The 13,903-nt window shown below is 33.8% G+C and overlaps 1 long non-coding RNA gene across 1 annotated transcript; it reads right to left on the bottom strand.

Moving 5' to 3' along the window:
* Positions 1-9,000: 9,000 nt before the first annotated feature.
* Positions 9,001-10,404, bottom strand: LOC142221629 (uncharacterized). Its single transcript, XR_012718156.1, has 2 exons — positions 10,273-10,404; positions 9,001-10,195 (listed from the first exon to the last, which is right to left on the bottom strand). It is a non-coding gene; the product is annotated as an uncharacterized LOC142221629 (long non-coding RNA).
* Between the last annotated feature and the right edge of the window lie 3,499 nt (positions 10,405-13,903).

Genomic DNA, 13,903 nt, shown 5'->3' with positions numbered 1-13,903 from the left:
TAACTTTACAGGAACCTTTCCATATACAGTTGCGGGTTCACCTGTAGCCGTGCGTAGTCTGACTCCAATTAGTGGTGTAACTTTTCCTCTTACTAAATCGGATCCAACGTCAAAGTTCGCTTGTATCCATTAATACCACCCGCAATAGTCAATTTGTTATTTTTCTGTTGAACTATTGCTATAGAGATTGTGGGGCCATCACATGAGGGAGCCAGCTCTAGTCCCGCTGAACTAGCTCGATTTAGTTTAAATGTGAATCACTGGACTGTGGGTTCACCCACATATGGCTATTGTTTGGTGGTGAAGGCGATTTCGATCTTGATCGCTTACGACGTGCTTTACATTCACGAGCAACATGTCCAGGCTTATCACAGTTATAGCACTTTATTCTGGATTTAGTTGTCGCCTGCTTCATTTCTTGCATTGCCTGCTTAACGGCTTCTTTCACTGAGTCAATCACGGAATTTGATTCATCTTGCTCGGTCTCCACTCTGCGTACCTTGTGAATTTGAGATCGTGCCAACAATCTCGCAGTTTCTTGTGCAAGTGCAAATGTTACTGTTTCTGCGAATGTAGCCTTTTGTGACGCATATGTTGCACATTTTATATCAGGGTCTCTAATTCCATTCACAAAGGTCTCGATCTTGATGCGGTCCACAAGTGGATGACTTTCTCCTGGATATGTCAAAAGCACCAACCTCATTTGACTTCTGGACTCTTCCTCTTAATTCCATTCTGAAGATGTCTTGCTTATGTTCTCCGCCGTACTTACGTTGAAGTGCCACTATTACTTCATTATAATTATTTCTAGAGGCAGCGGGAATGCTTTGTATCACATCAGCGACATTGCCCTTTAATGCCAATAGAAGTTCCATTGCTTTGTCATTGTCGTTCCACGAATTTCTACAAGCAACCATTTCGAATTGGAATTTGAAGACATCAAATGAAGTTGAGCCATCGAAACCAGGAGGTTTGGTTTTCGAGCCCTCGATAACGCGCACTGGTCCACCTTTAATTTCCAGCTCTGACATTTTTCTTTCAATGTGTAGAAACTTCTCATCAACGATTGGAAAACTAAGAACACAAAAGACGAAAGTACTAGAAAATAAAGAAATGACTCTAACATGATGTAATTTTATCGTTACAATTTGAAATTTAAATTAACGGAAACTAATTTAAATAAACTTAAATCTAGAAATATCAAATTCGTAACAATACTAAGGTAGTATAATTAAGGGTATTTTAACTATATGAATAGTGAAAGATAAAATTTCAGATTCGTTCTATATACATACCCAGTCAGAAATTCATGATGGTTATAAATATTGAGCGTTGTAACAACGTTGGAAACTAACGTTGAAACAACGCTTGCTAAACAAATTAATTGACGGTTTTTTAAAAGTATATTTTCTATGCTTAAGGTTTTTTTTATGAATAATGGAGGTATTGCTGTTGATATGAATTGATTTAGAATAGGATAATATTCATTTTTCATATAAATTGAAGATGTACACTAAAAAAACAGTGAACCTACCAGGAAGAACAATTTTGGTAAATTTTACAAATTTAGTCAACTGTACAAATTTTTAACTAAACTAAACGCTGATTTCACAAATATAAGAGCGTATCTGTGTGCGTATCAATTTTACAGGGAATCGAAAATACACCTATATGGGGTCTCAAAAACTTCTGTAGAAAAGATCTGGAAAATGTTTAATATTTATGTGACAGATCTTTTCGATAGCTTATTTTGAGAGAAATTTAGGATTTACCGATTTTTTTGTCATATCAAATTTTATTAAAAAAAAAAAACAAAACAAACAAACAAAAAAAGAAACACATCAATGTGTTTTGTCGCATTGAATCCTGATCATAATCTGACTAAAAAACGACACAACTGAAGTTAAATAAGCATTTATTTTTATTTGTTTTTTTGTTCTACCTCGTCTTATGAGGTTTTGTCATAAGTCCACAGATATTTTTCGACTAATTCAAGAAATTTTTTAGACAAAATAATTTTTTTTTCACATTTTAAAGATAATTTCGTTGTTTGAAGGAAAAGATTGGAGTTCAAAATTGCAAGAATGTTCTTTTGGCACATTTGGGGTAAAATGTACAAATTTTAAGAAATTCTTAAGTATTTTGTTTGAAATAGGGACATTTGTGAATAACTTTTCCCCTTTTTTAGTCCATTTAACCAACCTACGCAAAAAAAAATTATTAATGTAATTCCCTTACTTTCACAAAACACAATAAGTTCATGAGATAAAGTAGAGTTAAAGTGACTTTAGTGTCCTCGAGGGTTCACTTTTTTAGTGTACCTTTGGTTTTTTGAATGGAAAATATATAGTCAAATTAAAAGCTTCAATTTAAATTTTCAGTGCTTTTTATTGGTTGTAAAAACCATCGATACACCGTATAACGATGTTATCATTTTGGGGTTGTCAAAGCGTTCGTTAAACAATCGAAAAAGCGTATAAAATATTGTTTTCATGACGCTTTGAAAACGTTGTTAAATACGATCGATACACCGTAGAATGATGTTATCATTTTGGGGTTGTAAAAACGTTTTTTTCCACCGTGTATCAACCGCCTACAATGCTTTTACAACGCTTTTCCGATGGTTTTTTTCTGACTGAGTACATATGTATATAATGACTTATGAGTAAATAAAAACAAAGCTTATATCGAATGTTTCCGTAGACACAGAGATTTCGGATTATGCCATAGATCGATCGATTTTACAGATGGAATTATTTTAAACCGTTATGAAAAGTTTAAATCTCAATAAAATCTTAGGTGTCTGTGGTGTAGTTCAGTAAAAAAAAACTTATTATACCCTGACCACTATGTGGTTTAGGGTATAAAAAAACACAACTCTTAAGTATATGGACGAGTTAAGATAATATATACTGATTCCTTTATCATATAATAAATAAATAAATATGAGTACCCAATAAACACAAACGTTTGAAAAATGCTAAATTGCAACAATTTTGCAAACATTTTTTCAAAGGATTAGTGTAAAATTCAAGTTTATAAATTGTTGAGAAAATCGCGTTCTCAACAAAAAATAGACATTACCCTCAACAGTAAAATTGAATACATTAGCAATAATTTCCCAAGTTTTATCCTCAAATTGAAATGCATCGCTACTCAATAATTTCTCAAACAATTTTCGATGCGAGTCAAATTAAACATTAACATCGTTGCAAATACTTTTCAACCAACATTTGTATGAATGATATCCCCACTTCAAATTGAAAGTTAAAGCCAAAATTCTATGAATTTTGTACAATTTATTAATTTTCGTCAAAATAAAATATATAATAATACACTACACTACATAATACACTACAATAACAATTGAAAAATAATCTTATTAAACATATCAACAAATAAGAACAAAACTTTAAATATCTTACACATTATTTGTAAACACTTTCGCATTGATAATTCGATTTCCTTCCTGTTGGTATCATAAAACAGCATTAAAATTTATTAATATGCGGGAAATTTGAAATTAGAACGTGCTGGACCGCGTGTTATAATAGATTTTCAGCATAAGGAATTCACAAAATATCCATTTTAAACTGATAATAGGATATAAATTAAACGATGTGATGCACATTAGATAGGGTCGCGAAAAAAAGTTCATGCAGTCACCCCCCAGTTTTGTAGCATATTTGAAGACAATTTCAGAACACTAAAAGTTTTTTTTTTTTCGTGCACCCTACGACCCCCCGAAATGCAATTTACTGTACTGTGTCGTCATTTGAAGTCCGATCGAAAAGAAACGCATATCGTTGTTCATGGTTGATCAATGGCTATATTTCGTGCATTGGTCATTTTTGACTCCGACGTCAAATTTGATTTTTAATTTTTTTATTTCGCTTCGTATACCCCTATGATGCCCATTTCTTATAACCATTATAAAGATCTTATCAAAATATGAAACTTTTGCTTTGGAAGTATTTAATTATATTCATAAACAAAAAAGTTACAGAGATTTTAAAAAGTCAATAGGTCACCCTACACCATCAAATAGCTTTTGCTGTGTTGTCATGATATCCGATCGAAACCACATGCACATCGTTATTCACATCTACGAAATTAATTTGAAAGGTATTTAATATACACAAACTGTTTATCTGTAAATTTCTAACCGTATCATTGTATACATACTCGTTGTGTGCACTACGGCATTTTCTGCGTTATGCAAAGTTCTTGTGTTTTTGCTTGAACAACTTGAGAGCCTACTGTTTTAAAATCTAACAATCAATCTAACAATAAAAGTAAGTGGTAACGGAATTGTGGAAAATTACGAAGATCGTTATGCTGCTTACACATTGGTTAAATTTCTGCCTTTCAACATCTGACTACGCCGTATTTTTTTTTGCGTTTTCTTGTCATCTTCACAATGGTGAGCAATGTTGTCACATGAGTAAATACTTTAAAGAAGAAAATATTAGATTAGATTTGTATTTGATTTGAGTACATTTCATGTTTATTAATTGTACAATTTTATTATGCGGCTAACAACTTTTTAGAATTAATTTATAACAAATCCTGTCTAGAATCAAGTTTACTATGTTGTTGGCGACTTTTAATTTTGGATATTATATAACCCAATCGTTTATCGTCTGTAACATGACTAGTAGATTCATTTTTAACCTGCTTTCTTTAAATATGAAAGGAATTCAATAACTTGATGATTTGTTGGTAATTTAGTTTTGTCGATAACCCGAGCTTCGAATTTCATTTTGTTTTCACTTTTTTCAAATACTATCAACAGCCTTCTCTCACAAAAATATGGACAGACTTAAGAAATCATGTAGCGAAAGTGTTTGTTAGATTTTTTGCTAGAACAATTTGAGAGCCTACTGTTCTCAAATTGTTCTAGCAAAAACACATGCACTTTGCATAACGCTGAAAATGCCATAGTGCACACAACGAGTATGTATACAATGATACGGTTAGAAATTTACAGATAAACAGTTTGTGTGTATTAAATACCTTTCAAATTAATTTCGTAGATATGAATAACGATGTGCATGTGCTTTCGATCGGATATCATGACAACACAGCAAAAGCTATTTGATGGTGTAGGGTGACCTATTGACTTTTTAAAATCTCTGTAACTTTTTTGTTTATGAATATAATTAAATACTTCCAAAGCAAAAGTTTCATATTTTGATAAGATCTTTATAATGGTTATAAGAAATGGGCATAATAGGGGTATACGAAGCGAAATAAAAAAATTAAAAATCAAATTTGACGTCGGAGTCAAAAATGACCAATGCACGAAATATAGCCCCTGATCAACCATGAACAACGATATGCGTTTCTTTTCGATCGGACTTCAAATGACGACACAGCACAGTAAATTGTATTTCGGGGGGTCGTAGGGTGCACGGAAAAACAAAAGTTTTCGTGTTCTGAAATTGTCTTCAAATATGGTACAAAACTGGGGGGTGACTGCATCAACTTTTTTTTTTGCCTTAGGCCGTGACCCTACCTAATGCACATTTTCATCCAGAAATTGTTGATTTTAACAATTTGTTGTTTTTAACAATTTAATTGGTCGCACTTTGAAATGTTTCTGGAGACTTTTTCTTGTCGATAAGCCATTCATTTTTCATTGGTCAGCTTCTTAATGTTTGCAAGAATATAGCATCCAAAGATTTTAGTTTTCTGCAAAGAGATTTAAATTTAGAGATTTAAATTATTATAAACTATTTGAAGCAGTTTAAGCAATTGTCCAACTTTTTTCATCGGTCAGCTTTTTAAGTTTTCAAGAACGTAGAATCCATAATTTTAGTTTTCTACAAAGACATATACATTTAGTGACTTCCGTAAAGTTTTATTTCATTTTTTATTTTCAGTTACCTATTATTATAAACTATTTGGAGTAAATTCAGTTATTTGTCTAAAATTTTCCAATTTTTTATTTCTTCCAATTGACCACGAACTTCGTTGCACAAATACGTATTGAAAACCACATGGTTTTTTTCGTTGCATTTTAGGGTAGTGTTTTGTCAAAGTTTTCTCATATTATCTTCATCACCTTTTCAAAGATTTCATCAACATTTTGGCAAATTGGAAGTAATTCGCAAACAATTTGAACATGTGTTGAAGATGAGCTGTTTCAAGTCAAGTTGAATTTATGTTGAATATTATATTTACCCTCAAACTGAAAAGTTGTTGCGTTTGAAAAACGCTCATCCTCTACATACACCCAGAAAAAGTGACCCCATATTTAAGTTAAAATGAACTCATTGCGAAGAAAGTTGAACTTCGTATAGCGCCAAAGACATTTTTATTTGTTTGAACGATGTGATTTTCGTAGAAATTAGGTATAATGCATTCCATATATTAGTTAACATTTTCCTATATTTATGTACCACTATACTACAGAATGAAAAAACTTAACTGATTTGAATTCATATATGGAATGATTTTATTGAAATTTTTTCATTCATTTGTGGTAAAACTTTTACTTCATAATCAGAACTGCTTACCTTCGTTTTTAAATACAATTTTATTTATTTATATAAGCAATTTTATCTTCAATAAAAGACATGTTTTATTAATATATTGAATATATTTATTAATAATCAACAGCATCGACTGTCCTTGAAATATTGGTTTATTATTCCACTATTTCCAATTTCCATGTGATATCAACTGTGAAACGCACTTTTTCTTCTTCTTGTACTTTTAACTTTTAATAAGTTGCTGCCAAAATGAAGACAAATGAAAGAGTTGTTATTCTGCTGGTGTTTTCTTTCTTTATACACCATCACGAACATTGATAGATTTATTTTCAAAAAACGAACATTTTTCTCACTAATTTAAAATAACAAATATTTTATATATTTTATTTGTTATTTATTATATTATTTTATAATATGGATTGCGTAGGAACTTCTACTAAAGGCTGTCATCCACAATCGAATTACTTGGGTTGCGATAACACTTGCCGATGGCAAGGTATCGTAAAACTTTTTAACACTGTCTTCTAAATTGTAAGTTAGTCCATAAGGGGTATATATTAAACAAAAAAAAGGCCGATTAAATACGTATATAATTCAGTTTGACAAAATTTTCTATAGAAATAAAATTTTGACAAAATTTTCTATAGAAATAAAAACTTGACAAAATTTTCTATAGAAATAAAATGTTGACAAAATTTTCTATGGAAGTAAAATGTTGACAAAATTTTCTATAGCAATAAAATTTTGACAAAATTTTTTATATAAATAAAATGTTGACAAAATTTTCTATAGAAATAAAATGTTGACAAAATGTTCTATAGAAATAAAATGTTGACAAAATTGTCTATAGAAATAAAATGTTGACAAAATTTTCTACAGAAATAAATTTTTTACAAAATTTTCTATAGAAATAAAATTTTGACAAAATTTTCTATGGAAATAAAATGTTGTCAAATATTGCTATAAAAATAAACTTTTTACAAAACTTTTACATAAAATTTGACAATTTTTACATGGCTGTTAGAGGCCATATACTAACGAAATGTACCAAATTTCAACCGCATCGGATGACTTTTGCTCCTCCAAGAGGCTCCGGAGGTCAAATCTGGGGATCGATTTATATGGGAGCTATATATAATTATGGACCGATATGGACCAATTTTTGCATGGTTGTTAGAGACCATATACTAACACCACGTACTAAATTTCAATTGGATCGGATGAATTTTGCTCATCCAAGAGGCTCCAGAGTTCAAATCTGGGGACCGGTTTATATGGGAGCTATATATAATTATGGACCGATATGGACCAATTTTTGCATGCTTGTTAGAGACCGTATACTAACATCAGGTACCCAATTTCAAACGGATCGGATGAATTTTGCCCCTCCAAGAGGCTCCGGAGGTCAAATCTGGGGATCGGTTTATATGGGAGCTATATATAATTATGGACCGATATGGACCAGTTTTTGCATGGTTGTTAGAGACCATATACTAACACCACGTACCAAATTTCAATCGGGTAGTATGAAGTTTGCTCGTCCAAGAGGCTCCGGAGGTCAATCTGGGGATCGGTTTATATGGGAGCTATATATATTTATGGACCGATATGGACCAATTTTTGCATGGTTGTTAGAGACCGTATACTAACATCAGGTACCAAATTTCAACCGGATCGGATGAATTTTGCCCCTCCAAGAGGCTCCGGAGGTCAAATCTGGGGATCGGTTTATATGGGGGCTATATATAATTATGGACCGATATGGACCAATTTTTACATGGTTGTTAGAGACCGTATACTTAGACCACGTACCAAATTTCAACCGGATCGGATGAATTTTGCTGCTCCGGAAGGCTCCGCAAGCCAAATTTGGGGATCGGTTTATATGGGGGCTATACGTAAACGTGGGCCGATATGGCCCATTTTCAATACCATCCGACCTACATCAATAACAACTACTTGTGCCAAGTTTCAAGTCGATAGCTAATTTCGTTCGGAAGTTAGCGTGATTTCCACAGACGGACGGACAGCCGGACAGCCGGACAGACGGACGGACGGACGGACGGACAGACGGACGGACGGACGGACATGCTTAGATCGACTCAGAATTTCACCACGACCCAGAATATATATACTTTATGGGGTCTTAGAGCAATATTTCGATGTGTTACAAACGGAATGACAAAGTTAATATACCCCCATCCTATGGTGGAGGGTATAAAAACCACCCACGCGCAAACATATCGATTACACCCACGCGCATACACATCGATTACGATGACAGGTATCGATTACAGGTAGACAATAGAAATATAGGAAAATTTCCTATATTCTAACAAGTGTGTTTCTTTAAGTTTTGAAAGCATTGTATACTTCTTAGTACGAATGAACTAAAATATTTTTCTATACCAAGTGTTGTTCGTATGTATGAAAAACTTTCTATTATAAAGGAAGTCGCAATTATCATTTTATAAGAAATTTTACTAATTTTGAGGAAACTTGGTTTTAGTTCGGATTTTGTTTATTTTTACGAATGCTTTGTTATCGGTGAATAAAATGTTCTTGTTCAGTAGTAAATTCTTATACCCAGCGAAGAAAACAGTATGAGTAAAATGCCATGCCTTATTCTAGTTACTGAACTATTCCTAACTGCTTATAGTTTAGGATTTTTTTACTGAAACGAGTAAATTTAATTTTTTGTCACAAAAATTTACCTTAATGGTAATAAAATGGATAAACCATATTGATAAAAATTTTTTCCTTTAGTTTCGAAGGCACTTTTTTCTGGGTGTACGAGTACTTCACACGGCCCTCACTTTTAACGGTCGAGAGTCGAGCTGATACCCGCAGGTGTTGGAAATTAGTCTGTCCCGCCCTGTACTTATCTTGATTATGCCTTAATTCCTGGATGTCTTGATATTGATGGATAGACGAATATCCCACTTTGATGTCTGTACTAGAGTTGCTGCTACCGGTGTACAGATGGCGAAATTTACTGGTGTACAGATGGTTGACGTTGCTTGTACACAGGGGTTGTTGCTATCCGGGTATGTATGGTCAGAGTGGTGAGAAGCTATACTGAGGTGATTAAGGCTTCCTTGATGATGATGGCTGTTTATCCAAATGGAATCGGTGGGGTATACTCATAATGATGACAGTGAATCAACTTCACTATATAATGGTTATGTTGAAAACTGATGATGGTGATAGCCAATTTCTTCGTTCGTTCTTGACCACGTGGATGTGCACTCGATTTTAACTGGTTGATGACTTGGATGCGTGGGATTAGATGACGTCGTGTTGTTTGTGGCGTGACTATTTTGGCCTTAGTCACAAACTATTACTAGGATAACTTCCTTTGAAATGTTGTTGGCTCATAAGTGTTAAGTGGAAATAACCTTTATTGACGAGTCGTCAAAGTCCCACTTGATTACGAGAACAATCTCGTTGTCGGCGTGCCCAGTAAATTGCAAAGTAAAAGTTTCTCCCAACGATCAAGAACACTGGGCCCACTTCTATCACGTGTTGTGTTAAAACGTTTACACACAATGGTCGGTGTTGGAGACCATGCAAAATAATTCTGCCGAAAAGCGTGGCCTCGCATATTAATGAACAAAAGGTGTTCTCGGAGGTTATATCTCGCGTGTCCAAACAGGCAAATGTAGATGAGTAATATAGTTATAAATTCTTACGTAGTTCTACACAAAATGAAGCATAAACCGCGAATTAAATCCTTTGTCATTCAAGGCCTTACAATGGTGTTGAAATTACTCACCATGAACAACTGACCAAAACGCGCACAATTCCACATGGGCGGCCGTGTAACCTATAATCCAATTTGACTAATTTACTGTCTACACCAGAGGTCCGCACTTACCGCAACAAGTGGTTGAAAATTTGCAAATAAGACGCCTCCCACCTCGCAAGATGTGGCCAGATAGCCAAAAAGTCGAAGCAAAATCAACCATGCGACAATGCCACCTGTCACCGTAAACTATTTGCTCGCGTATGTCTCCGCCATGTGGGGTTCACAGCATGACTTACGAAAGAATTGCCGTCAGACAATCGAACCAATTTGCAAGAGCCAAAAGTTGACAGAACAAGCCCGATCGGGTTTGCCGAAGGTCAACTTGATCGGGAAGTCAACTTGGTGTTCCTGGCCACAATGATGACGTGGGGAAGGACCGCGACCCTGTGTATAATAACCGGCCAAGTCATCCGCATATCCCCTTGGAGGAAAATGAAGTTTCCCGTTAAAATTGCCTGGTCATAACCATCAAAATACAAAGATCTTTCCGAGAAGTCATACCAACCGGAGAATAAGAGAAATTATGAACTTCACAGAAAATTATCATCAAAATTTTTCTCAATTAAAAAGTTAACTGAAGCCAAAAAAAATTATATAATTGACTTTCTCATCGAACTCGAAACATCAAGAAAGTAATTGAAAGTTTTTAGGCTTTCAGTTAACATATTAATTGATGCCATCAACCTCTCTCATTCAAACTTGGAAAACTAAAGTCAGTTTAAAATGGGATTGAAAATTGATACAATCAATTTTCGTGATTGAAACAATATATTTTTGTGTGTGCTGACGATCTGAAAATCGTCGTAAACATAAGGTACACTGTACAAAATTTCTGATGGAAACACAACAAATACTCTTGTCTACACAGATCTGCAACTTCACTAACGGAAATCTATACTTCGCGGAAATTCACCGAAAATTCAAAACTTTTCGAAAATAATTAAAAAACCGAGAATCATTGGAAAAATGGTGGTGCGTACAAATTTAAACTTATCCGCAGATCAGATAAAAAAGTAATAGGCGACCTAGTGAATTGAATTCACCGAATTCACAAAGGTGAATTCAATTAAATCTTGTCTTCACTTATATTTGATAAGTGAATTAAAATCGCGCGAAGTTCGTCGTTATTGTTAAATTATAACTAAACTTGAATTTTGGAACATGTCCACCAACGATAATGAAAATTCGCGTAAAATGCACGTAAAATTAATCAGAGCGTAAACCGCGATTGGCAATTCAATGGTAAATGTTTAGTTACACCGGAAAAAACATTTTGTTTCGTCACACACGAATTTCTAACAAATTATTCGAACAATCCTCGATATAAATATCTTCATACGCGGAAATAAAAATCCCGACTATCGACAACAATAAAAACAATTATTGAAAATTTAATTGATTCGATCAATTTTTGTAATTGATTCCTACTTCTAACACATAATGAAATCAATGAACTTTCAATTTATTTTTCCCTTCTTTCCATCGAGGAAATATTGTCGATAATCTTTCAAATTCCTAAAATGTGAATAATCTTGATACACTAAAAGCATCGAAAACTAATATCGACTGAAGAGATGAATACCAAGAAATGAATGTCGGTGAAAGACAACATGCAGAAGAATTGACAGAGCGCTTACCTAGCCGGAACCATATGCTGGAGGTCTTTGGCATGGTAAACTCCGATTGGTTTTCACTTCAAATCCTCCGGCTCGTATAAGTGCCTACCAGTCTGTTTCACTACCCTGCTTCGTACAAACTTTTTAACATACAAAGTTTGGCATTGATGATTCTCGCTGCATCACTAAGTACAAAGTTTCTACGTAAAATTTCCTTACCGGGTAGAAAACGAATCTCACGAGATTGTGTATTGTACCTCGTGGCACTCCTCTCATACGCATTAGCGTAGCTAGACAATTTTCCATTATAGAAACATCGATAATTTTTGAAAATATTCAAACAAGCGCCCAGCAAAAAAGCGTCGCCAAAAAAGTAATGAAAATGTTCTTTTTGGATCCGGAAGTGGTGCAAAATTGACGCAGAAGCGATGAATTTAACATGAGCTTGTCATAGGACGGAAGTCCTCCATTTCAACAGCCGTTGCATTGAATTTGCATCACTTCTTTAGGTGTGATCCGAATTCAATGTTTTGGATGTAAATTAAGAAATTCTGTAATATTTTGTCAAATAAATAATTTTTATAATTGTTAATGGATTCTAACGCTTGTCGGAAACGTTTAACCTCAAATATTTTCAAAAATTCACAATTTTTTCAGATTGGATTTAGCATTTTTCTCTACAAAATTTAAATGATTTTTACCATTTTATAAATTCTTACTCTGTTTTTAACCTATTTGAAACAAAAAAAGTTAAAATTACCTATTAAAAGTATGAAAAAACCAAGTTATAAAAAATTGAATTAAAAAAACTTCCTGGGTAGTTAAAATAAAGAACATCATTGGGAGGGCATCTTCTGGAAGTGCTTTTAAAGTTGTGCCTTTGGAAGAACTTCCCATTTTTTTTGCTGGGCGTTAGAATGCATTAAAAATCATAAAAAAATATAAAAATTATTATAAATTAATGTTTCTTGAAGCTCGAGGTCTTTATAAATATTTATATAATTCTAACAAAAGGTCGACCAAAAATCAAAAAAAAAAAAACGAATAAATAAAAATTATTTATTTGGGAAAATATCACAATTTTTTAATTCACATTCAAAAATCTGAATTCGGATCACACCGTAAGAAGTGATGCAAATTTATTGCAACGGCTGTTGAAACGGTGGACAATCGTTCTATGACGAGTTCCTATTACATTCATCGCTTCTCCGCCAATTTTGCACCACTTCCGGACCCAAAAAGAACATTTTCACTTCTTTTTTGGCGACGCTTTTTTGCAGCATTATTAAGATATTAATTTATGAAAGAATAGTTTTAATACCAATTACTATTTTTTAATTAAGATGACTAAACAATATAATAAAGGAGCTTTACAGCCTGTTTCTGTATGTCGAATGAGCTCTGTGGATCGACTAAAATGGAAACAAACAGCTGAATTTATAACCAAAAAACAGCTGTTTCTATGCATTTCAGTCGATCGATAGAATTCGTTCGACATAAAGAAACATGCTGTTAGTTATTCAACTAAACCATAAGTTCAATCACAGCTCTATTTCATAAATATCAGACTTCAAACATTGCCATCGGCAACTGCTACCACAACCCAAGAAATTCGATTGTGCATGAAAGTCTTTAGCGGAACTTTGTGCGGTTGTATATACTTGTTTAATTTTTATCAAAATGTAAAATCGTAAATAGGTTTTCAAATTCTGGGGGGGCTAAATTTTTTCTGGGGGGTCTAAGCCCCCTCCCCAGAGGCCTTCCTACACTTATGCTCATACGCATCATGTAGTCTCCGTTTCACCGTGTTGCTAACTATTTGGAGAACGTTGGATTTTGGTAGCACCTCTATGTCACCCTCTTCTAGGGCCCCCAATTTTTCCATCAAGCTATAAGCGCTAGCATGAGTTATCATATTCAAACCCAATAGTGAGAAATACGGTGAAAATCCCGTAGCAGAGTGATACGTCGATCTTAGAGAA

Source organism: Haematobia irritans, chromosome 1 (assembly GCF_050003625.1).
Source record: "Haematobia irritans isolate KBUSLIRL chromosome 1, ASM5000362v1, whole genome shotgun sequence".
NCBI lineage: Eukaryota > Metazoa > Arthropoda > Insecta > Diptera > Muscidae > Haematobia > Haematobia irritans.
Note: the sequence above shows the minus strand (reverse complement) of the source record. Positions and strands in the feature narration are given on the sequence as shown.